The following is a 25291-nucleotide window of genomic DNA, read 5'->3' on the forward strand; positions in this document are numbered from 1 at the left end:
TTGCAGCGAGCGGTTGCAGCGAGCGGTTGCAGCGAGCGGTTGCAGCGAGCGGTTGCAGCGAGCGGTTGCGAGCATTTGCAGCGAGCGGTTGCAGCGAACGATTGCAGCGAGCGGTTGCAGCGAGCAGTTGCGAGCGGTTGCAGCGAGCGGTTGCAGCGAGCAGTTGCGAGCATTTGCAGCGAGCAGTTGCAGCGAACGATTGCAGCGAGCGGTTGCAGCGAGCAGTTGCGAGCGGTTGCAGCGAGCGGTTGCAGCGAGCGGTTGCAGCGAGCGGTTGCAGCGAGCGATTGCAGCCCGCGTAAGAGGCCGGGTGCGGTGCATTCCTGTGGCTTGTTCGCTCTCGTCTTGACAAGGCTCGCGTCAGAATCATCGCCCCCCTGCACTACCTGGGCAGGGCTGTGATGGGCGCTTAATGAATAATTATACATAGATACGTACAGGGACGGGTGAGTGAGTGAGTGGGTGAGTGAGTGAGTGGGTGAGTGAGTGAATGGGTGAGTGAGTGAATGAGTGAGTGAATGAGTGAATGAGTGAGTGAATGAGTGAGTGAATGAGTGAGTGAATGAGTGAGTGAGTGAATGAGTGAGTGAATGAGTGAGTGAATGGGTGAGTGAGTGAATGGGTGAATCAGTGGCTTCAAGTGGTCTACGTGAGTCGTGGTGAAATTGATGACATGGGCACCCCTCCCCCCCAACCCCTCCCCTCCCCCCTCAACCCCCTCCCTCCAGCCCTACCCCACAGACTCGCTGCCCCACAGACTCGCTGCCCCACAGACTCGCTGCCCCACCGACTCGCTGCCCCACAGACTCGCTGCCCCACAGACTCGCTGCCCCACAGACTCGCTGCCCCACAAACTCGCTGCACCACAGACTCGCTGCCCCACAGACTCGCTGCCCCACAGACTCGCTGCCCCACAAACTCGCTGCCCCACAGAGTCGCTGCACCACAGACTCGCTGCCCCACAGACTCGCTGCCCCACCGACTCGCTGCGTCACAATCTCGCTGCCCCACAGACTCGCTGCCCCACAGACTCGCTGCCCCACAAACTCACTGCCCCACAGACTCGGTGGCCCAGCCTCACTGCCCCAGACTCGCTGCCCCACAGACTCGCTGCACCACAGACTCGCTGCCCCACCGACTCGCTGCCCCACCGACTCGCTGCCCCACCGACTCGCTGCCCCACCGACTCGCTGCCCCACCGACTCGCTGCCCCACAGACTCGCTGCCCCACCGACTCGCTGCCCCACCGACTCGCTGCCCCACAGACTCGCTGCCCCACAGACTCGCTGCACCACAGACTCGCTGCCCCACAGACTCGCTGCCCCACAGACTCGCTGCCCCACCGACTCGCTGCCCCACAGACTCGCTGCCCCACCGACTCGCTGCCCCACCGACTCGCTGCCCCACAGACTCGCTGCCCCACAGACTCGCTGCCCCACCGACTCGCTGCCCCACAGGCTCACTGCCCCACAAACTCGCTGACCCACAGACTCGCTGCCCCAGCCTCACTGCCCCAGACTCGCTGCCCCACAGACTCGCTGCCCCACAGACACACTGCCCCACAGACTCGCTGCCCCACAGACTCGCTGCCCCACAGGCTCGCTGCCCCACAGACTCGCTGCCCCACAGACTCGCTGCCCCACCGACTCGCTGCCCCACAGACTCGCTGCCCCACAGACTCGCTGCCCCACAGACTCCGTGGCCCTACGCAGATGATGTTGGCTACTCGCTCGACATTTCCAAGTGATGAGCCACTTCGCCGAGCTAGTGAGGTTTGATTTTGCTTGGCAGTAGCAGCAGCAGCAGCAAGTGGGAGGATGTTTTAATTTGCTCGGTATGCGCGCTTCTTTTTGGTTCGTAAAGAATGCCGAGTGGCTAGTTTTTTCCCACTTATTTATTTAACGTCCGGGCAAATGCGTCTATCCGCGTCATTTAACAACGAGGGCATTTTTACCATCGACGCGCAGTTTGTCGTGCCGTCGCCCGCTGCGATGATTTCAGTTCATTTATTAGTTCAAGTTCAAGTTCATGTATTAGGTATAGCCCTGTGAGCCATTCGGCTCTTGAATCGGGTGCAACTGCAACAAACAAAAAAACAAAAACATGAACAAGAAAACATCTTAAAGTGACTGAGTGCAAACAGAAAATCCAAGAAAAGACAGCAACAATATTGCAGAAAAAGCACCGTACACCAACGCTGCGTGCAAAAATCCCAGTGGGATGCAAGTCAAACAACAACAACAACCACAAGACAACTTAGATTAAGGCCATCAGTCTAACTCTGTACTACAACAAACAAACATGGCCAAACCGAAAAACGTCTCCTCCTCCTCCTCGCCCGACTCCCTCAAGTCACTTGGGGTCTCAGAAGTGTCAATTTCTCCCCGAGTAAAAAGCCGCGCCGAGCTCACGCGGTTAGGGAACGCTGCTGGGCCAGCGCTGGGCCCCACGTCCCAAAGTTGGCACCGATGTTCCACGTCTACCGTACGTACGTTGAACACGGAGCAACCAATATTACTCATGCAGGCTTTTGCGACCAATATTACTCATGCAGGATTTCACGACCAATATTACTCATGTAGGCTTTCGCGACCAATATTATTCATAATCAACGTTTTATGGGTTAGATCGCGTTATTTAGAAACGTGTCGTAACCCTCCACCACCCGACACGGCCAATCAGCAAAAAAGTGTCACGTTGACAAAAGACAAAATAGTTCACTACTTTTATAGCAGCCAAATACTCGTACAGCTGGTGACCATTCACGTCTGGCTGCCCTGAGCCAGTGTTGGCAATTCCACGTTCCCAGGGCGGGCCAGAAGACAGGCTCTCCGTAGTGGAACGACCACAGCGAGTGGATCACGATTTGCGTGTGGAGGGCACGCTGGAGATTGCAACGAGAGAGGTGGGAAGGGGAGAGCCAGACATCGTTAGGACTGCTAACAAACTTGAGTGGTATTCTTAGGCTATTTCGGAACAAGTCACGCAGGTAAAAAGCTAAAATTAAAATTATTAAAGTAAAATATAACTAAAATAAAAAATAAAATTATTAAAAGTAAAATATAACTAAAATAAAAAATAAAATTAATAAAAGTAAAATAAAACTAAAATAAAATTAATAAAAGTAAAATAAAACTAAAATAAAAAATAAAATTAATAAAAGTTAAATAAAACTAAAATAAAAATCACCTGCGGTGTCAAACAACCGCAGGTGATTTTTATTTTATTTTACTTTTATTCATTTTAATTTTTTACCTACGTGACTTTACCGAAAAAACCTAAGAATATGAATCCTTGCAGTCACGAAAGCTTCAAATCTAGAGTTAAACTTGAGTGGACTTGGGCAAGACACATCACGGCGGGAGGAAACAGCGTCCCGTGGGGGAGACTTAACGACCAAATGATGATTTGCATTCATAGAAACCCTGTCATCAACTAAATCCACATTTGCAACCGTGATTTGCAACCGTGATTTGCAACTGTGAATTTTGCAACTGTGAATTTGCAAGCGTGCTGTATCCTCTTTCTTTGTGCGGCTCTTAAATGTTGGTATGTTATTTACCCTTTAAACTGGTACAAAACTGACACCTTTATACAAGGCATCATGTTTGCAATAACCGCAACACAAGCAGTCAAAATGCAAACAAAAAGAAACAAGTTTAACACGTAGGCTTTCGCGACCAATGTTATTCATAATCAACGATTTTTGGGTTTAGATCGCGTTTATTTATAAATGTGTCGTAACCCTCCACCACCCGACACAGGCAATCAGTAAAAAATGTGTCACGTTGACAAAGACAAATAGTTCACTGCTTTAGCCCACCGGTGTGTTGAAGCAACAACATTCACAATTTGAGTACGACGTTTCGCTGGTAATTACAACCAGCATCATCGGGCAATTCGCCAGAATGGTGAGGCTCTCCTGTGTCTCCCGTTCTTATATAGAGCAGCAGCAGGATGACGTCATCATTAACTCATTAACTCATCAGGTGCAAAGATTCAAGGGGGGAGTGATTGTAATTATATACTAGATTAGTAATCAGGCTATTGTTACGATGCGAGTTGTAGATTAGTAATCATTTGGAATGTGTTTTATTGTGATTATGCTACATTAGTAATCTGTTAGTGGTTGTTTCCCTTATAAGTAATTGTAATGTATCTTATTTAATAATACGCTTCCAGGCCGCACTAAGCCTGTAGCTGTCTGAGCGATTAAAGTTATTTCTGTTTCTCTCAATTTCAATCGATTCTCTAATTAGTCTTTGCCAGTAGTAACTAGTTTTACACAACACTTCCACGTTGTCAAAATCAATTGAGTGTCCCTGTTGGCATGCATGTTCTGCTACTGCCGACAGTTGTGTTTGTGATAGTTTAATATTTCTCTGGTGTTCTTTAAGTCTTACACTAACGTTACGCCCTGTCTGTCCAATATAGCATCTGCCACATACACAATTAATCCGATATACACCTTCTGTTGATAATTTAGGTAATTCGTCTTTAGTGCACGTTACTAGTTGTTGAATTTTGTGTACTGTACCAAATCTTACTGTAATGTTTTGCTTTTGCAAAACACGGGCTAATTTATCAGTTACTCCTGAGATAAATGGTATTTTTATTGTTTTAATAATCTGATCGCTTTCAGCAGTGTTGCTTTGCGATCGTGATTTGGCTTTTAGTGCTCTGTTAATTTGAGCATTATTGTAGCCATTCTGTCTTAGTGCTTCTTTAACATGTTTAATCTCTCTCACTAGACTTTCACCATCTGACACTGTTTTAGCCCGATGTATGAGCGTCTTGATAAGAGAGGATTTCTGAGCTGGGTGATGATGCGAATCTGCATTCAGATAGGCATCAGTGTGCGTTGGCTTTCTGTAAACGCTGTGTGTTATTTTACCGTTTGGGCCATGCCCAAGTAAAATATCCAGGAACGGGAGTGTGTTATTCACCTCCATTTCCATGGTGAACTGAATGGCCGGGTTTTGTGCATTGAGATGATTTAGAAAATCGTTAAGTGTATCTTTACCATGTGGCCAGACAACCAAAGTGTCATCCACATATCTAAACCAAAAGGATGGTTTTAATGTGCTCGAGGCAAGTGCTCTGGTTTCAAAGTTTCCATGTACAACTCGCATCGTAACAATAGCCTGATTACTAATCTAGTATATAATTACAATCACTCCCCCCTTGAATCTTTGCACCTGATGAGTTAATGAGTTAATGATGACGTCATCCTGCTGCTGCTCTATATAAGAACGGGAGACACAGGAGAGCCTCACCATTCTGGCGAATTGCCCGATGATGCTGGTTGTAATTACCAGCGAAACGTCGTACTCAAATTGTGAATGTTGTTGCTTCAACACACCGGTGGGCTAAAGCAGTGAACTATTTGTCTTTGTCAACGTGACACATTTTTTACTGATTGGCTGTGTCGGGTGGTGGAGGGTTACGACACATTTATAAATAAACGCGATCTAAACCCAAAAATCGTTGATTATGAAAAAGAAACAACTCTGATAATGGTAATGATATGCACTGTCCTTGAAGTTGATTGGTCCACACCCGAGACAGCTTTCCTTAGAGCCCAGTCTCCATTGGTGTTGGACCAGATGACGCCAAAAGGACAGTGCATATCATTACCATTATCAGAGTTGTTTCTTTTTGTTTGCATTTTGACTGCTTGTGTTGCGGTTATTGCAAACATGATGCCTTGTATAAAGGTGTCAGTTTTGTACCAGTTTAAAGGGTAAAAACCTACTACTATATTTTGCCACTGGTAAAGGAGGTCTCATAATGTTTGTATTTATTTATATATTATTCACAACGCAGATCGAGTCTACGCGCGATTGGTCGATGTAATCGCCAGCGCAAACTGGACATCTGCTACAAAGAGCTTTACGGCTCAACAGATTCCTCCAGCATCAATAAATATTCTGATGAGCTCGAACTGCGAATGCCGCCGTGAGTTTTTGGTCTCCCACACGCGCACACGGTTGGCTACATGCGGTGCGAAAAGAAGTTCAAAATCTGGATTTAAAGCTTTCGTGACTGCAGGGATTCATCTTCTTGGTTCTTTCGGTAAAGTCACCACGTAGAATGGAAATAATAAAATAATAAAACATAATTAAATAATTCTCACGACGTTTCGGCCACAACGCAAGCAGCCGTCCTCAGGTGGTAAAGTCACGTAGAATGGAAATAATAAAATAATAAAAATATAATAAAATAATTCTCACGACGTTTCGGCCACAACGCAAGTAGCCGTCCACCTCAACATCCATGCAACACACACCACCGATGGTGCTTTAGTCAGAAATAATTGGCACGTTCCGTTCACATGACAAACCCTATGAATTAGGCGTGCCGGGTGGAGGTATGTATGTACGTAGCTGCTCAAACCTTTCGGCGTTCGCTGGTCTCATACTCTCTGGTGTAGGACAATCCGTTTCAAAGACAATGCATATAATAAACTCTTTGGCTCTTTCGGTAAAGTCACGTAGTTATAAATAAAATATAATAATAAAAAAATCACGACGTTTCGATTGCAACACAAGCAATCATCATCAGGTGTGACAACCACAGCAAGAAAAATTGCTGAACGCGTGGTGACGTTCATTCTAAATGTGGAAGGAAAAACCGGAGGACCCGGAGAAAAATCCACGCGACCACGGGGAGAGAGAAAGAGAGACACACGGAAACTCCAAATATACAGCAGCAGGCGTCAGGCTCGGGATGGAACCCACGACCTCCTGCATACCAGGCGAGGTAGTTAACATCTGCTAGCCACCGTGATGATGATGAGAGAGAGAGAGAGACGCAAACTCCAAATACACAGCAGGTAGGCGTCAGGCTCGGGATGGAACCCACGACCTCCTGCATACCAGGCGAGGTAGTTAACATCTCCTAGCCACCGTGATGATGATGATGAGAGAGAGAGAGAGACGCAAACTCCAAATATACAGCAGCAGGCGTCAGGGTCGGGATCGAACCCACGACCTCCTGCATACCAGGAGAGGTAGATAACATCTCAGCATGGGCAGAGAGAGACACGCAAACTCCAAATATACAGCAGCAGGCGTCACGGTCGAACCCCTGACCTCCTGCGTACCAGGCGAGGTAGTTAACATCTCACTACGGGGAGAGAGACATGCAAACTCCAAATATGGCGTCAGGGTCCGGATCAAACCCACGACCTCCTGCGTACCAGGCGAGGTAGTGAACATCTCCCAGCCACCCGCGGCGCCAAGGGTAGGTGTGGCCCAGGGTAGGGCAGGGCAGGGCAGGCGAGGTGTCTGGGTGGCTGGAGCGGGTTCACGATGATCGTGCCAGACAGATCACCGAGCCGCCCACTGAAATCCCGGGTTCCAGCCGCCCGTGGCTGAACCGAGTTTTTGTCTCGCAGCGAGTTCACGACCTCGTCCCAGAAGAACAGAGCGGCCGCGCTCGTAAGCCGTCAGAACAAATTTGGCTTTGCGCTTAAGTTGATACGTACTGAATTTCGATTTAAAGCTTTCGTGACTGCAGGGATTCATCTTCTTTGTTCTTTCGGTAAAGTCACGAAGAAGGGAAATAATAAAATAATAAAAATGAAATATATTATGTTTTATTTTTATTCTTCTTCTTGGTTCTTTCGGTAAAGTCATGATGACGTCAGTAAAGTTAATGATGACGTCACCCTGCTGCTGCTGCTGCTGCTCTATATAAGAACGGGAGACACAGCAGAGCCTCTCACCATTCTGGCGAATTGCCCGATGATGCTGGATGCAATTACCAGCGAAACGTCGTACTACTCAAATTGTAAATGTTGTGGTTTCACGCTTCAACACACCGGTATGGGCTAAAGCAGTGAACTATTTGTCTTTTGTCAACGTGACACTTTTTTACTGATTGGCCGTGTCGGGTGGTGGAGGGTTACGACACATTTATAAATAACGCGATCTAAACCCAAAAACGTTGATTATAAACCCAAAAACGTTAATTATGATTATGAATAATATGTTTTAATTTTTATTATTTTATTATTTCCCTTCTACGTGACTTTACCGAAAGAACCAAGAAGATTGATACGTACTGCTGTGTTGTATACGTTGGAGCACAAGTAAATCGATTTTTTAAAAACGATGCAAATTCGAATTACATTTGCAATGTTAGCTCAGCCTTGCAGTCATCCCGCACCTCCGATTTGTGCTGTTGGCTACGTACGGTGCGAAAGAAGTTCAACATACAGTACATACCTCGCAAACAGCACTTGCCCCAAGAGTCTGTTGAGGCTACACCGGGGGGGGGGGTGGGTGGGGGATCTTTGTCTTTGCTTTGCATCTATGGGGAGTGGTGTCACATGTGGTTATCGCGCTGAGCTACGGACCCTGACGACCAGAGTCCGATCCATGCGAGGATTGTTTTGGGGTTAGATCGCGTAATATGAATATGTCCGCTAAACCCGCCACCACCGCATCGACACAGCCAATCAGTAAAAGTTTGTCACGTAAACGAAACGTGACCAATTCGTCACTCGTTCAGCACTCGCCGGTTGCGTGTCAGGAGAGTAAAACCCACAACCGACGTTTGCAATTCGTGCACAGCGACGTTTCGCCGGAAATTAAAACAACAACCAGCATCATCAGGCGACAGCCAGAGTCGGATTCTCGCACGCGCGCGGAGTAATCCAGCCGACGGCAAATTCTACAGCTGCCTTGCGGTGCGTTCCCCCTGGAATTCCGCCGTGTCGGCGTTCTGGTGGCGCCTCTCTATCTGCCGTGATGATATTTTCGATTCGCGTTGCGTTCATGTCCGTCAATGTACGTCACGTTCACACCAAAGTGGAACAGCCTGCTTGCACCGAGCTTTGTCCGGCAGCCCCCCCCCCCCCTGCTCCCGCTGTATTTGCACTGACAATGTTCTCTTAGCGTGCCGAGGGATCGCACGTGAGCACGAGGTGTTTCTTCGTCCACGGACTCGTCAGTGACACCTGTGCTGATGCCGCCACGGTGGCTGGGAGATGTTAACTACCTCGCCTGGTCTGCAGGAGGTCGTCGGTTCGATCCCGACCCTGACGCCTGCTGCTGTATATTTGGAGTTTGTGTGTCTCTCTCTCATCATCATCATCATGGCGGCTAGGAGATGTTAACTACCTCGCCTGGTGTACAGGAGGTCGTGGGTTCCATCCCGACCCTGACGCCTGCTGCTGTATATTTGGAGTTTGTATCTCTCTCTCTCTCTGTGTCCCCGTGGTGAGATGTTAACTCCCTCGCCTGGTCTACAGGAGGTCACGGGTTCGATCCTGATCCTGGCGGCCCCACTCCACCAACCCTCCCTCCCCCTCAGCCATCGTCATCACGATCCATGGGCAGATAGCCCCCTAGGTGTTCACTGCACATATCATCATCTGTTTCCACTTTTCTCTGTCTTGTCGTTCAGTAAAGTCACGTAGAATGGAAGTAATAAAATAATAAAAATAAAACACATTTTTATTATTTTATTACTTCCCTTCTACGTGACTTTACCGAAAGAACCAAGAAGATGAATCCCTGCAGTCACGAAAGCTTTAAATCGAAATTTAGTGGCCACATCTTTATGGTACCCATCTCTTACGACGTCGCCATCGAGTCAAGCTCTCTTAAGCCTTCCTCTCTTTCCAGCTCCTTCCCTTTTTCCCGAACAACAACAACCACACGCAACTTTTAATTTCCCTGTTGTCCATCCTACATATTTGTCCCTCGGCCACAGGAACGTGGAACTTCCACCACTTGCACGGTATGGCTGAGAACGGCAGACGAATCCCAATCGGTGGCTATTGGAGGAGGAAATCTCCGTGGCCTTGCTTGACTTGATGTGACATACCGGCGAACGCCACTTTGTGCACAACCAGGCACACCGGATAAACCTGAAACTTCATACAAGCGTTTGAATGTGACAAGACGGGGCGCGGTGGGCACGCGCTCACCCCTCCTGCGCTTCGTGAGCGAGTGGGAACGATTTACCCCACGCTTCGTGAGTGGGAAGGCACTTCGTGAGTGAGCGAGTGGTAACGCTTTACTCAAACTCTTAGTTTTTTCGGTAAAGTCACGTAGGTAAAAAATAAAATTAAAATTAATAGAAATAAAATAAAATAATAAAAATCACGACGTTTCGGAGGCAACACAAGTCTCCGTCATCAGGTGGGACCGTCACAGCTAAAATTACTGCAACACTTGATGCAGTAATTTTGGCTGTGACGGTCCCACCTGATGACGGAGACTTGTGTTGCCTCCGAAAGGTCGTGAGTTATTTATTATTTATTTATATTATTATTTCTATTTTTTTTACCTACGTGACTTTAGCGAAAAAAACTAAGAGTATGGATCCTTGCAGTCACGAAAGCTTCAAATCTAGAACTTTACGCATGTCCATCATGAGCAAAGTAGGAACGCTTTTCCCCCCACGCTTCGTGAGTGGAAAGGCTTTATTCCTGCGCTTCGTGAGCGAGCGAGTGGGACCGCTCTACTCATGCCCATCGTGAGCAAAGTAGGAACGCTTGACCCCTGCGTTTCGCAAGTGAGCGAGTGGGCGAGCGTGCAAAGGAGCTCGTTCATGAAGTAGAAAGTCGCTAAATCGGACGATGACCCGCCGGGTTAGTCGCTCCTAACGGATGGCGTGAGAGCTGTGGTGGCTAGGAGATGTTAACTACCTCGCCTGGGTCATACAGGAACTCGTGGGTTCCATCCCCGACACTGACGCCTGCTGCTGTATATTTGGAGTTTGCGTGTCTCTCTCTCATCATCATCACGGTGGCTAGGAGATGTTAACTACCTCGCCTGGGTCATACAGGAGGTCGTGGGTTCCATCCCCGACCCTGACTCCTGCTGGATGAAGACACGTACCTTCATCCAGCAGTGGGTAGCTCATGGCTGGATGATGTACATTAAGCAGTCGCCCTTCCTTAACCTCCCTCCGCTCCTCTCTGAAATCCACCATCACTCATTCCTCGCCCCCTTGCCAACTCCTCGCCCCTCCACCACTTGCCCTCCCTCCCCTACAGCCCCTTTCGTGACCCCCCCGAGCGATCGCTGCTGCCATCCATTCCTCGACCTTTGCATCTTGCATCGCGCCTGCCATCTAAATCATTCGATGTTGTCACCGTATTATTATCGTGTTGACAACGATGTTAAGCCCCTTGAGTGAAGGCGGTCTATATGAATAGAAACATAATGTGATGAGTTTGCATTTGGCAATGATGTAGATGCTTCTTCTTGGTTCTTTCGGTAAAGTCACGTTGTGGCCGAAACGTCGTGAGAATTATCTTATAATGTTTTATTTTTATTATTTTATTATTTCCATTCTACATGACTTTACCGAAAGAACCAAGAAGATGAATCCCCGCAGTCACGAAAGCTTTAAATCGACGTAGATGCTGTTAAGAGATTCGCATCTCAGTGACGATGACGGTCAGAATCAGAATATTTATACTGCAGGAGGAAACCGATGAACGTTACAACAAACAGTACAACAACACGATTGGAGTATAGGGAATTTAAACAAATCATTTTAAAAAATATGTAGAAATAAAACTAAAAATGTTTTTGCAATCCTACCACCAGGTAAAGCCCACAGAGCTATTAGCTAATTTTTCAGAATGAACCTGGCCACAAATGACATCTCTACGAAATTAGAATGATGATGCATCAGTCGTCCTTTAAAGAGGTTTAGCGTATCGATGAGGTTAACACGTGGAGAGAGCGGGGTGGATGTTATGGTGAGGTTAACACGTGGAGAGAGGGGGGGGGGAGTGGATGTTATGGTGAGGATGGGTTTGGTTGTCTGAATGTTGTAACCACATTAGTGATGATTAGCAGGAAGAGCGAGGCCGCGTATCAACCCAACTCGAGTCGCACAAAGCGTGAAGCATTCTGGGGGCATTCCACGAGTTAGAAATACCGATAAAACACTACCAGATCGATTATCGATCACCTGCTTTCCAGACGTACCGTCACGCCATGCTAATCCTGCGTCGCACGCCGTGTTTTTAAAGCGCTATCAGTCATGCAATCGATTGATCAATTTCGTAAGGATACTCTCTCTTCAGAATGACAGCAAAGACACGATGGCCGCAAGCTGTGGGTCAGAGGTCGCAACCGGGTACCCGATACCCGTACCATACCCGATACCCGTACCATACCCGATACCCGTACCATACCCGATACCCGTACCCTACCCGATACCCGTACCATACCCGATACCCGTACCCTACCCGATACCCGTACCATACCCGATACCCGTACCCTACCCGATACCCGTACCATACCCGATACCCGTACCATACCCGATACCCGTACCATACCCGATACCGTACCATACCCGCTACCATACCCGATACCCGTACCATACCCGATACCCGTACCATACCCGATACCCGTACCATACCCGATACCCGTACCATACCCGATACCCGTACATACCCGATACCCGTACCATACCCGATACCGTACCATACCCGATACCCGTACCATACCCGATACCCGTACCATACCCGATACCCGTACCATACCCGATACCCGTACCATACCCGATACCCGTACCATACCCGATACCCGTACCATACCCGATACCCGTACCATACCCGATACCCGTACCATACCCGATACCCGTACCATACCCGATACCCGTACCATACCCGATACCCGTACCATACCCGATACCCGTACCATACCCGATACCCGTACCATACCCGATACCCGTACCATACCCGATACCCGACTACCCGTACCCGGCCGGGTACGGGTACCCATTTGCGACCCTGGTGCGGCCGGGTATGGGTACGGGTAAGGAATCAAAACTCGTTTGCGACATCTGCTGTGGGTGCAGTGGTGATCACTCATCGATAGGGCAGTGGTGATCACTCATCGATAGGGCAGTGGTGATCACTCATCGATAGGGCAGTGGTGATCTGTCATCGATAGGGCAGTGGTGATCACTCATCGATAGGGCAGTGGTGATCACTCATCGATAGGGCAGTGGTGATCTGTCATCGATAGGGCAGTGGTGATCACTCATCGATAGGGCAGTGGTGATCACTCATCGATAGGGCAGTGGTGATCACTCATCGATAGGGCAGTGGTGATCTGTCATCGATAGGGCAGTGGTGATCACTCATCGATAGGGCAGTGGTGATCACTCATCGATAGGGCAGTGGTGATCTGTCATCGATAGGGCAGTGGTGATCACTCATCGATAGGGCAGTGGTGATCTGTCATCGATAGGGCAGTGGTGATCACTCATCGATAGGGCAGTGGTGATCACTCATCGATAGGGCAGTGGTGATCTGTCATCGATAGGGCAGTGGTGATCACTCATCGATAGGGCAGTGGTGATCTGTCATCGATAGGGCAGTGGTGATCACTCATCGATAGGGCAGTGGTGATCACTCATTTTCAGAAAGGGAGGGAGGCCACTTTCGCCGAAAAGACATCATCAGTCGCGTGAATTGGGTTTGTGACAGCACGATGATGATGATGACGGGGAGTGTGATGATGATGATGGAGTGGTGTTAAAGGCCATCAGAGGCCTCACTAAAGGCCACCAGGGGCCACACAAAAAACACAAAACACAATTACAAAACAAACAAAAAAGCCACAAAAACTAAAAAAACACACACAATACTCAAGAAACAAAAACACACAAAACTAAAAAAACACAAAAAATACACAAAACAAAAACACAGAATTATACACAAAACAAACACAAATATACACAAACCAAAAAAAAAATACACAAAACGAGAAAACCCCACAAAACTCTTAAAACTCAAATAACAAAAACACACAAAACAAAAAAAAACCTCAAAGAACAAAATCACAAAAAACCCAGAAAACTCTTAAAACTCAAATAACAAAAAGCACACGCAAAAAAACTCAAAGAACAAAATCACAAAAAAACACACAAAAAACACAATACTCAAGAAACAAAAACACACAAAAAAAACCCACAAAAATACACAAAACTAAAACACAAATATACACTAAACAAACACAAATATACACAAAACAAAACACAAAAACACACAAAAAAAACTCAAAGAACAAAATCACAAAAAAACAACAAAAAACACAATACTCAAGAAACAAAAACACACAAAACTAAAAAAACCCCACAAAAATACACGAAACAAAAACACAAATATACACTAAACAAACACAAATATACACAAAACTAAACACAAAAATACATAAAACTAAAAAAATACTCAAAGAACAAAATCACAAAAAAATAATACTCAAGAAACATAAACACACATAACTAAAAAAAAACCCACAAAAATACACAAAACAAAAACACAAATATACACAAAACAAAAACACAAATATACACAAAACTAAACACAAAAATACACAAAACTAAAAAAACCTCAAGAAACAAAAACACAAAAAACTAAAAAACCCCACAAAAATACACAAAACAAAAACACAAAACTACACTAAACAAACACAAATATACACAAAACAAAACACAAAAACCAAACAAAACTAAAAAAAAACTCAAAGAACAAAATCACAAAAAAACCACAAAGAAAACACAATACTCAAGAAACAAAAAAAACTAAAAAAACCCCACAAAATACACAAAACTAAAACACAAAACTACACTAAACAAACACAAATATACACAAAACAAAACACAAAAATACACAAAACTAAAAAAAACTCAAAGAACAAAATCACAAAAAAACACACAAAAAACACAATACTCAAGAAACAAAAACACACAAAACTAAAAAAAACCCACAAAAATACACAAAACTAAAACACAAAACTACACTAAACAAACACAAATATACACAAAACAAAACACAAAAATACACAAAACTAAAAAAAAACTCAAATCACAAAAAAAACACAAAAAACTAAAAAAAAGTTTTAAAAAACTCCAAGGAAATGTGCGAGCGCGTGGAGTGGCTGGCAACTGGCAACATGCACCCCGACTGTATCCGCCGTGCACGACTCGTCACAACCGTTGCATCATCATCATCATCGTCGTCGTTATTGTTATTATTCATATTATATTATTGCTTCCTTCGGTAAAGTCACGTAGAAGGGAAATAATAAAATAATATAAATATAAAATAAATGATAATTTTTATTGTAAAGTCACGTAGAAGGGAAATAATAAAATAATATAATATAAATGATAATTTTATTGTAAAGTCACGTAGAAGGGAAATAATAAAATAATATAAATATAAAACAATAAATGATAATTTTTATTGTTTTATATTTTATTATTTTAAAACAATATTTATATTATTTTAAAATAATATAAATATTGTTTTAAAATAAACGTCGTGAGAATGATTGTATTATGTTTTATTTTTATTATTTTATTATTTCCCTTCTACGTGACTTTACCGAAAGAACCAAGAATATGAATCCCTGCAGTCACGAAAGCTTTAAATCGAAATTTATTCATATTGTTTACAAAACTTTGTAGACAAAGTTCGCGCCTCCAGATGTGCACGGTTGGCTACGTACGGTGTGAAAGAAGTCCCACATACAGTACAAAACAACCACAACACGTACAGTACAAAAAACAACACGTACAGTACAAAGCAACCACAACACGTACAGTACCAAGCAACCACAACACGTACAGTACAAAGCAACCACAACACGTACAGTACCAAGCAACCACAACAACAAACACACCTGATGTCAGCCGAGCACCCAAACTTACACCACACACACACACGCGTGTCAACGTTAACACAGTTATTTACCACACGCCAACGTTCAGCCGACGTTTGGCAGACGTTGAGGCACGTTCAACCGACGTTGAGGCAACGTTCAGCCGACGTTGAGACGACGTTGGCAAGTGGTGCGGAAACGTTGCTGGGCCATCTGTGAGCTAACGTCCCAACGTTGTCCCAACGCCCCCCCCCCCCCCCACGTGCCCCCCCCCCACGTGCCCCCCCCCACGTCCCCCCCCACGTGCCCCCCCACGTGCCCCCCCCCACGTCCCCCCCCACGTGCCCCCCCCCCCACGTCCCCCCCCACGTGCCCCCCCCCCACGTCCCCCCCCACGTGCCCCCCACGTGCCCCCCCCCACGTGCCCCCCCCCACGTCCCCCCCCACGTGCCCCCCCCCAACGTGCCCCCCCCCACGTCCCCCCCCCACGCCCCCTCCCACGCGCCCCCCCCACGCCCCCCCCCGTGCCCCCCCCACGCCCCTCCCCCACGTGCCCCCCCTCCCCCCCCCCCACGTCCCCCCCCCCGTGCCCCCCCCCCACGTGCCCCCCCCCACGTGCCCCCCCCACGTCCCCCCCCGTGCCCCCCCCCCACGTGCCCCCCCCACGTCCCCCCCGTGCCCCCCCCCGTGCCCCCCCCCACGCGCCCCCCCCCACGTCCCTCCCCGTGCCCCCCCCCGTGCCCCCCCCCACGTGCCCCCCCCACGTCCCCCCCCGTGCCCCCCCCCACGTGCCCCCCCCCACGTGCCCCCCCCACGTCCCCCCCCGTGCCCCCCCCCACGTGCCCCCCCCACGTCCCTCCCCGTGCCCCCCCCGTGCCCCCCCCCACGTCCCTCCCCGTGCCCCCCCCCACGCGCCCCCCCCCACCCCCCGTGGTGTGCGAGAACCTCTACCCCAGGGGTCGGCAACCAAAATAACAAGAAGAGCCATTTCTTTCCAATTCGGTACAAAATTCAGTATTTCAAGAGCCGCAATGCATCTGAGTACATACTGTACTCACGTACATATCGTCAAGAAGCAGCCCGTGAAGAGCCGCATGCGGCTCCGGAGCCGTAGGTTGCCGACCCCTGGGCTAGACGTAGGCGGGTGTTGGACTTCTTTCGCACCGTACGTAGCCCCCCACCCGTGACAATCGGAGGCCCCCGCTATTGTCGCCGTCTGGTCACCGCACACGCTAATCGATAACTTATTAATAACTTATTAATAACAATAATAGAGTTGCCGATCGAACTGTGGTGAACAAGCCTGCGAGAACACCACAAAGACAAAGACCACCCGTGTAGCCTCAACAGGCTGTAGGGGCAAGTGCTGTTAGCGAGCAGCACCTATGAAGGCCGGCACGGCAGCACCACGCCCGGCCGTCTTTGTCTCTCCCCCCCCCAAATCCGCAGGCACACAAACAACAACATCAACAACATCAACAACAACATCAACAACATCATCATCATCAACAACATCAACAACATCATCATCATCAACATCAACAACATCAACAACAACATCAACAACATCGACAACTACAACAACAATATCATCAACATCATCAACAACAACATCAACAACAACACCAACAACATCAACAACAACCACATCAACAACAACATCCTCAACATCAACAACATCAACATCCTCAACATCAACAACAACATCCTCAACATCATCTTCATGATGATGATGGGCATGTTATTGCAGCAGGCTGGTCACGCACAGGCTACTCGCTGGGTGATGATCACAACAACAACATCAACAACAACATCAACAACATCCTCAACATCATCTTCGTGATGATGATGGGCATGTTATTGCAGCAGGCTGGTCACGCACAGGCTACTCGCTGGGTGATGATCACAACAACAACAACAACAATCCGCCTTGAGGAACACCTTCCAACTCACTACACACACACTGTACACTACACACATACTGTACACTACACACACTGTACACCACACACACTGTACACTACACACACTGTACACTACACACACTGTGCACTACACACACTGTACACTACAAGCACTGTACACCAAACACACACTGTACACTACACACACTACACCAACCACACACACTGAACACTACACACACTGTACACCACACACACTGTACACTACACAACGTGCACACTACACACAGTACAAAACGTACACTGTACATAACACACTGTACACAATACACAATGTACACAATGTACACTGTACATAATACACATTGGACAGAAACACTGTACATAATGCACATTAAGCATAATACACACTGTGCATAATACACACTGTGCAGAGCACACACTGTACAGATTACACACGCACTGTACAGATTACACACGCACTGTACAGATTACACACACACTGTACAGATTACACACACACTGTACAGAGCTAACTAAGCGAGTGTCGGGTGGCAGCCGTCTCGTGTTGTGTTGGAGACAGTCAGCAGCTAACGTGTTACACCGCGACTCGAGTGTGTGTGTGTGGTGGTGTGTGTGTGTGGTGTTCAGAGTGTGTGTGTGTGGTCAAGGTGTGTGTGTGTGGTGGTGGTCAGGGTGTGTGTGTGTGTGGTCAAGTGTGTGTGGTGGTCAGGGTGTGTGTGTAGTACAGGGTGTGTGTGTGTGTGTGGTACAGGGTGTGTGTGTGTGTGGTACAGGGTGTGTGTGGTGAAGTGTGTGGTGTGCAGGGTGTGTGTGTGTTCAGGGTGTGTGTGTGGTGAAGTGTGTGGTGTTCAGTGTGTGTGTGTGGTGTTCAGTGTGTGTGTGTGGTGAAGTGTGTGGTGGTCAGGGTGTGTGTGTGTGGTGTTCAGTGTGTGTGTGTGTGGTGAAGTTTGTGGTGGTCAGGGTGTGTGTGTGGTGTTCAGGGTGTGTGTGTGTGGTGAAGTGTGTGTGGTGTTCAGGGTGTGTTTGGTGTTCAGGGTGTGTGTGTGTGGTGTTCAGTGTGTGTGTGTGTGGTGAAGTGTGTGGTGGTCAGGGTGTGTGTGTGTGTGTGTGGTGTTCAGGGTGTGTGTGTGTGTGTGGTGAAGTGTGTGGTGGTCAGGGTGTGTGTGTGTGTGGTGTTCAGGGTGTGTGTGTGTGGTGTTCAGGGTGTGTGTGCGTGTGTGGTTAAGTGTGTGGTCAGGGTGTGTGTGTGTGTGGTGTTCAGGGTGTGTGTGGTGAAGTGTGTGTGGTCAGGGTGTGTGTGTGTGGTGTTCAGGGTGTGTGTGTGGTGTTCATGGTGTGTGTGTGTGGTGTTCAGGGTGTGTGTGTGTGGTGTTCAGGGTGTCAGTGGGGTGTTCAGGGTGTCAGTGGGGTGTTCAGGGTGTCAGTGGGGTGTTCAGGGTGTCAGTGGGGTGTTCAGGGTGTCTGTGTGGTGTTCAGGGTCTGTGTGTGTGTGTGTGGTGTTCAGGGTGTGTGTGTGTGTGGTGTTCAGTGTGTGTGTGTGGTGTTCAGGGTGTCAGTGTGGTGTTCAGGGTGTATGTGTGTGGCGTTCAGGGTATGTGTGTGTGCGTGGTGTTCAGGGCATGCCTGTGTGTGGTGTTCATGGTGTGTGTGGTGTTCAGGGTGTGTGTGTGTGTGGTGTACAGGGTGTGTGTGTGTGGTGTTCAGGGTGTCTGTGTATGTGGTGTTCAGGGTGTGTGTGTGTGTGATGTTCAGGGTGTGTGTGTGTGTGGTGTTCAGGGTGTTTGTGTGTGTGGTATTCAGGGTGTGTGTGTGTGGTGTTCAGGGTGTCTGTGTATGTGGTGTTCAGGGTGTGTGTGTGTGTGATGTTCAGGGTGTGTGTGTGTGTGGTGTTCAGGGTGTTTGTGTGTGTGGTATTCAGGGTGTGTGTGTGTTCAGGGTGTGTGTGGTGTTCAGGGTGTGCAGGGTGTGTGTGTGGTGTACAGGGTGTGTGTGTGGTTACAGGGTGTGTGTGTGTGTGGTGTTCAGGGTCTGTGTGTGTGTGGTCTTCAGGCTATGTGTGCGTGGTGTTCAGTGTGTGGTGTACAGGGTGTGTGTGTGTGTGGTGTTCAGGCTCTGTGTGTGTACAAGGTGTGTGTGTGTGTGGTGTTCAGGCTCTGTGTGGTGTTCAGTGTGTGGTGTGCAGGCTGTGTGTGGTGTTCAGGCTGTGAGTGTGTACAAGGTGTGTGTGTGGTGTTCAGGGTGTCTGTGTGTGTGTACAAGGTGTGTGTGGTGTTCAGGCTGTGTGTGTGGTGTTCAGGCTTTGTGTGTGGTGTTCAGGCTGTGTGTGTGGTGTTCAGGCTGTGTGTGTGGTGTTCAGGCTGTGTGTGTGGTGTTCAGGCTGTGTGTGTGGTGTTCAGGCTGTGTGTGTGGTGTTCAGGCTGTGTGTGTGGTGTTCAGGCTGTTCAGGGTATTAGACGTTCACCTGTGCTCGGCGTGCTGCCTCCCACTGCCAGTGCGAGGGGTGGTGGTGGGTCGTGGTGGATGTGGTGGTCCGTGGTGGGTCGTGGCCGAGTGAGAAACTTCGGGGCGACACCTTCAACGCTGACTCCTGATGGGTTGGGACCCACCTACTGACGTCAACGCTGCGTGTGGGGGGTGTGCCTGTGTGGGTGTGTTCCTGTGTGTGTGTGTCTGTGTGTGTGTGTGTTCCTGTGTGTGTCTGTGTGGGTGTGTGGGTGCCTGTGTGTGTGTTCCTGTGTGTGTGCCTGTGTGTGTGTGTTCCTGTGTATGTGTTCCTGTATGTGTGTGCCTGTATGGGGGTGTGTGTGCCTGTGTGGGTGTGCGTGCCTGTGTGTGTGTGTTCCTGTGTATGTGTTCCTGTGTGTGTGTGCCTGTGTGTGTGCCTGTGTGTGGGTTAGTGCCTGTGTGTGTGTTCCTGTGTATGTGTTCCTGTGTATGTGTTCCTGTGTGTGTGCCTGTGTGGGTGTGTGTGTCTGTGTGGTTTAGTTTCTGTGTATGTGTTCCTGTGTATGTGTTCCTGTGTATGTGTTCCTGTGTGTGTGTGCCTGTGTGAGGGTGGGTATGTCTGTGTGGGTTAGTGCCTGTGTGTGTGTGCCTGTGTGGGAGTGTGCCTGTGTGTGTGTTCCTGTGTAGGAGTGTGCCTGTGTGTGTTAGTGCCTGTGTGGGTGTTCTTGTGTATGTGTGCCTGTGTGTGTGTGGGTGTGTGTGTTCCTGTGTGTGTGTGTCTGTGTGTGTGTGTTCCTGTGTGTGTGTGCGTGCCTGTGTGTGCGTGCCTGTGTGGGTGTGTGTGGGTTAGTGCCTGTGTGTGTGTTCCTGTGTGGGTGTGTGTCTGTGTGGGCTAGTGCCTGTGTATGTGTTCCTGTGTATGTGTTCCTATGTGTGTGTGTCTGTGTGGGTGTGTGTGTGTGCCTGTGTGTGTGTTCCTGTGTGTGTGTGTGTTCTTGTGTATGTGTGCCTGTGTGTGTGTGCCTGTGTGGGTTAGTGCCTGTGTGTGTGCCTGTGTGTGTGCCTGTGTGGGTTAGTGCCTGTGTGGGTTAGTGCCTGTGTGTGTGTTCCTGTATGTGTGTGCCTGTGTGGGTGTGTGGGTTAGTGCCTGTGTGTGTTCCTGTGTGTGTCTGCCTGTGTGGGTGCGTGCCTGTGTGTGTGTGTGGGTGTGTGTGTCTGTGTGCCTGTGTGTGACTGTGTGTGTCTGTGTGTGTGTCTGTGTGCGTGTCTGTGTGCGAGTGTGTCTGTGTGTGTGCCCGTGTGCGTACACGCATGGTGAACGTGTGTAAACATCGACCACTGGGGAGACAAAGGCGGCCGGGCGTGGTTGCTGATCCACCCACCCACCCCTCGTGTGCCGTTCCGGCCTGGATAGGTGCCACACGCTAACAGCACTTGCCCCCACGGCCTGTTGAGGATATACGGGTTATGTTTGTCTTTGCCTGCGGAATGTGAGTGTGTGTGGGTGTGTGCCTTGCCGTATGTGTGTGTCTGTGTGGGTGTCTGTGTGTGTGTGTCTGTGTGTGTGCGTGTGTCTGTGTGGGTGTGTGTGTCTGTGTGTCTGTGTGGGTGTGTGTGTCTGTGTGTGTCTGTGTGTGTGTCTGTGTGGGTGTGTGTGTCTGTGTGTGTGGGTGTGTGTGTCTTTGTGGGTGTGTGCCTTGCCATATGTGTGTGTGTCTGTGTGGGTGTGTGTCTGTGTGTGTGTGCCTTGCCGTATGTGTCTGTGTGGGTGTGTCTGTGTGGGTGTGTGTGTCTGTGTGTGTCTGTGTGTCTGTGTGGGTGTGTGTCTGTGTGGGTGTGTGTCTGTGTGTGTGTGTCTGTGTGTCTGTGTGGGTGTGTCTGTGTGGGTGTGTGTCTGTGTGTGTGTCTGTGTGTGTGCCTTGCCGTATGTGTGTGTGTCTGTGTGAATGTGTGTCTGTGTGTGTGTCTGTGTGTGTGTCTGTGTATGTGTGTGTCTGTGTGGGTGTGTGTCTGTGTGTGTCTGTCTGTGTGTGTGTGTGTCTGTGTGTGTGTGTGTGTGTGTGTGTGTGTGTGTGTGTCTGTGTGTGTCTGTGTGTGTGTCTGTGTGTGTGTCTGTGTGTGTGTGTCTGTGTGTTTGTTTGTGTGTGTCTGTGTGTGTCTGTATGTGTGTGTGCCTTGCCGTATGTGTGTCTGTGTGTGTGTGTGTCTGTGTGTGTGTGTCAGTGTGTATGTCTGTGTGTGTGTGTGTGTCAGTGTGTATGTCTGTGTGTGTGTGTGTGTCAGTGCGTCTGCTACAGCAGAGGTGTAGGGAATTCCAAAAAGACCTACATCTCTGCTTTATTGACCTGGTCAAGGCCTATGATACCATCAGTAGGACTGGGCTCTGGGTTGTTCTTCGTGCTTTCGGAGTCCCTGACCCTCTGCTCACGATCATTAAGGACCTTCATGATGGTGAGCGGGCCCGGGTAAAACTACGTGGCCGGGAGTCGGAGCCTTTCCCTGTACACCTTGGGGTGCGACAGGGATGTCCTCTGGCTCCCACATTATTTAACATCTATTTTGACCGCGTAGTTCGTGAAGCCTTCAATAGCTGTACCGGGGGAATTTCCATTTGGTACAGATATAATGGGAGGCTGATCGATGCCCGGGTGCGATCAAGGGATGGCTCCCTATTGGTCAACCACGTTATGTATGCCGATGATTTGGTAATAGCTGCTCATTCAGAAGAGGAGTTGGAGACGCTGCTGCTGAGACTGGAGCGTGCCACTAAGAGGTGGGGCCTTACCATCAGCCCCACCAAAACTAAGCACCTGCCTGGGTATTTTGTACCATCGGACACTCCACCCCCACAACTCCCAATTGGTGAAGGGGCAGTTGTGGAGAGAGTGGAGAGTTTCCCATACCTGGGCAGTGTGCTTATGACCGGCTCCAGTTTATCAGCAGAGGTCTCACTCCGAATCAGTCTAGCGGCAATATCTTTTCATCGGTTGCGTAACGCTGTGTGGAAGCTACCTGGTCTGTCGCTCCGCACGAAGCTTCAGGTCTTCTCGGCCACGGTCATTCCCTCCCTTCTCTACGCTTGCGAGACGTGGACCCCCCTGGTGGAGCATCTTCGCCGGTTGGAAACATTTAGGCTGGCCTGCCTACGATCCATCCTGGGTTTAACCAGGCTGGATTGTGTGAGGAGCTCACAAATCCTTGAAAGATCTGGGCAAAGTCCCATCAGTGAGCTCCTCCGGCAGGCAAGGCTGCGTTGGCTGGGTCATGTAGCCCGCATGCCCAGCCACCGCATGCCTAAACAGCTTTTGTTCGGCCGGATCGAGGGGGCTAGACGGGCGCGGCACGGGCTGGAGAAGAGATGGAGTGATGTGGTACAGGAGGACGTGGAGCTGAGTGGACTTGCCGATGACTGGTACCAGCGGTGTCAAGATCGGCCTCAGTGGAGGAGGCTCGTGAAGGTCGCTACTGGGCAATTGGAGGCAGTCGCCCTCCAACAACAACGGAGGGCGGAGGAGCGACGCTCACAACAACGAGCGGAGCGCCGGGTGGCTAAAGCACAGCAAGTTGGCACAGTAGGGGGCACAGGTAGTGCATCAGCCAGTCATCTCGGTCATCTCGGTCAGTCGACCCGTGGCACCTGGGTCTGCCCCGTGACCTCCTGCCAGCGGGCGTTCGACACTTCACGTGGCCTCAAGGTGCACTTGGCCTGGCACAAGCATCGTGGTGACGTCACCGCCACTTAGTGGCGAATGGCGGTTGTTGTTGTCAGTGTGTATGTGTGTCTGTGTATGTGTGCCTTGCCGTGTGTGTTTGTGTGTTCCTGGTGGTCCTGCATCGCGAGTTGTCAGACGCGCTGCTTCCACGGTCCGTCTGGAACGCTCTTCCCTCCCGATATGAGGAAGCCCCTGGGGAGCTGTGCACTTTTAAATCATCATCATCATCATCTCCATTGACAAAGCTGATTTATTTAGAGCTGCTGCTTCTTGTTGTTGTTGTTGTGTTTTGTTTGTTGTTCTATGTACTGTGCGAAAGAAATTCGTCACACGTGTGTGTGCGTACACGTGTGTGTGTGTGATGTTGTGTATGTGTGTAAGCTGGCAGTGTTGTGTCGGCCCTTGTATGTGAATGTTTGGGTTTCCCCGAGCTCGACTCGACCATAAATGTGTCACCTGATACGGTGTGTAAACATTGGCATTGGGGAGACAAAGGCGGTCGGGCGTGGTGCTGGCCACCACACACCCCCTCGTGTGCCGTGCCCGGCCTTAATAGGTGCTCGCTAACAGCACTTGCCTCCGGCAGTCTGTTAAAGGCTTCACGGGAAATTGTTGTGATGCATGGTTGTATTTTTTGTTGTCCTTGTACGGTGCGAAGGAAATTCAGCATGCGTGTACACGTGTGTGTCTACACGTGTGTGTACACGCATGGTGAACGTGTGTCTACACGTGTGTGTACACGTATGGTGAACGTGTGTGTACACGTGTGTGTACACGCATGGTGAACGTGTGTGTACACGTGTGTGTACACGCATGGTGAACGTGTGTATCTACACGTGTGTGTACACGCATGGTGAACGTGTGTCTGCACGTGTGTGTACACGCATGGTGAACGTGTGTCTGCACGTGTGTGTACACGCATGGTGAACGTGTGTCTACACGTGTGTGTACACGCATGGTGAACGTGTGTGTACACGTGTGTGTACACGCATGGTGAACGTGTGTCTACACGTGTGTGTACACGCATGGTGAACGTGTATCTACATGTGTGTGTACACGCATGGTGAACGTGTGTCTACACGTGTGTGTACACGCATGGTGAACGTGTGTCTACACGTGTGTGTACACGCATGGTGAACGTGTGTCTACACGTGTGTGTACACGCATGGTGAACGTGTATCTACACGTGTGTGTACACGCATGGTGAACGTGTGTCTACACGTGTGTGCACACGCATGGTGAACGTGTGTCTACACGTGTGTGTACACGCATGGTGAACGTGTGTCTACACGTGTGTGTACACGCATGGTGAACGTGTGTCTACACGTGTGTGTACACGCATGGTGAACGTGTGTCTACACGTGTGTGTACACGCATGGTGAACGTGTGTCTACACGTGTGTGTACACGCATGGTGAACGTGTGTCTACACGTGTGTGTACACGCATGGTGAACGTGTGTGTCTACACGTGTGTGTACACGCATGGTGAACGTGTGTATCTACACGTGTGTGTACACGCATGGTGAACGTGTGTGTACACGTGTGTGTACACGCA

General features: G+C 49.2%; 1 protein-coding gene across 4 annotated transcripts in view; it reads right to left on the bottom strand.

Annotated features, from left to right (window-relative positions):
* The window catches only part of LOC133357065 (synaptotagmin-like protein 4), a 58951-nt gene extending 38615 nt beyond the window's left edge, over positions 1–20336 (bottom strand). For 2 of the 4 annotated variants that reach the window (XM_061574819.1, XM_061574818.1), the window contains exon 1: positions 15743–15876. The gene's annotated coding sequence lies outside the window, so the exon portion shown is untranslated. Of the gene's footprint in view, positions 1–15742; positions 15885–20039 lie in introns of those variants that run through there. The other 2 variants (XM_061574815.1, XM_061574817.1) reach the window with 2 other exon arrangements.
* Between the last annotated feature and the right edge of the window lie 4955 nt (positions 20337–25291).

This window comes from Lethenteron reissneri, chromosome 56 (assembly GCF_015708825.2).
Source record: "Lethenteron reissneri isolate LAM-NWPU_2019-01 chromosome 56, ASM1570882v1, whole genome shotgun sequence".
Taxonomy (NCBI): Eukaryota; Metazoa; Chordata; class Hyperoartia; order Petromyzontiformes; family Petromyzontidae; genus Lethenteron; species Lethenteron reissneri.